Here is a 1745-nt window from a genome sequence, read left to right on the forward strand (position 1 = left end):
TATGAGACACAGATGTCTTTGAGGCCATGTCGTTAGCAGGTGAGGGGAGGATCTGGTGCACCATCGGAGGGCCAGGCCTTAGACCTCAGATGGGAGCATGGGGCATGGACAGGCCCTTCGTGTAGCAGGAAGGAAGATGAGGTGTATAGGGGCAGAGTGACTGGAAAAGGGGGCAGTGAGAACCTGTGGAAGTTCTCCTGTAACTGCTGCTTTCTCTCAGTTTCACAGGAAGCCAGGTCAGCAGCTGAGAATAGGAAGACAAGGTTTGAAGATAAAGAAGGTGTGAACTACTTTCCTAGGACACTGTGCTTAAAAGTCAGGTCATGACCTAATTGTGGGTCTCAATATCAACTTAGTGATTTAAAAAGGCAAACAGTTTCAACAATAAAGAATTTAAATTAAAAAGGGAACAGTAAACAGAATTTTAAAGTAGAGTTTATTGTATGTATTAAGAGTAAGATTTGCTTAATAAAAGCTTTATTTCAGTTGCATGTCTGTGTATGTGCATGAGTATGTGTTTGTGTTTGAGTCTTCCCTGGTTGCTAGAAAAAAAATTTTTTTAAAACACTGGCCCAGGACAGTGGGAAGAAATGAATAAGGGGCTGTCAAATAAAGTCAGGGACCAAGGGAACTGTTATAGAGCTAACATTTTCATGAGAGAAAGATTATATGATAGACTCATATAAACATTGGACCTCTTAGAGGAACCCAACCCCTCCCTACCACCACTGACCCTACAGGAAACCTTTTTGTGTGAATATCTTCAATGACAGGATGCTCACCGGATTAAAAGTTTTAGATTTCAGAATATCATTGTCCTCTTATTAAAAAGTGTGGCCTTCATGAACACTCTCTGAGGTGTGGAGGGTCTGGCAGTGGGAGTTTGGAATTTGGTGTACTTCATGTGAAGTTTGACCTTATTATGTAATACCAACCTTGATGGCTTCCTTCCATTTCAAAGAGCTCTAAATTCTCTAAAACAAGACCAGTATCAGGAAACCAAAAAAATCTCTTTTTCTTCAAACTTTAGCCCAGAATGGCACCAGTTGTCTTTTAAATGTATGCTCTTTGCCATTTTAATGGGTGCTTGGGCTACGGTTTGTGCCTATGTATCTTTCCTCTTTCAAGATTTGTTGATTCCAATCAAATATAACTTTACTGAGAAAAAAAAAGTATTCATCCTAAAGACTTTACATGCCTTGATTGTTGAAAGTTTTTTTCTGTAAAATACATTAATGAATAATAGTTAAGAATGTGTCAATAGGTGCTGTGAAAATAACCATTTATAGTTTTAATTCTAATGAGCTCAGTTTATTTTTTAGACAATGTAATTTAGAATAATAAAAGTACTTCTCCAGTTCCATATTTTGCCTGATTGTTGAAAATGGTTTTGAAATTATTCACTGGGATTAATTTTCTATGCACCTGACCAATTTCTGAATCATTTATGAGTTCTTAAGTACTTTTTCCTTATTGTAAAGGCAGTATCAAAGTTAGTTCATTAGACCAGATATCAGACATGCATGCACATTATATATAATATGTATTTTCTCCTTGCAATGTTGTTCTCTTTCTACTGTATTTATTCTGATTTATTTAAATTTGAAGCACTGGAGTAACAAAAGTGGAAAGGAAATTTCACTAAAAGAATGAGGGCTCAAAAATGTACAAGCTGCCTACATCACTAAGTGTATGCTAATTTATGACACTATTTAATCTTAGCCCAGTTGTAAATCAAATCAAGT

This window comes from Myotis lucifugus, unplaced genomic scaffold, assembly GCF_000147115.1.
Source record: "Myotis lucifugus unplaced genomic scaffold, Myoluc2.0 scaffold_183, whole genome shotgun sequence".
NCBI classification, from domain to species: domain Eukaryota; kingdom Metazoa; phylum Chordata; class Mammalia; order Chiroptera; family Vespertilionidae; genus Myotis; species Myotis lucifugus.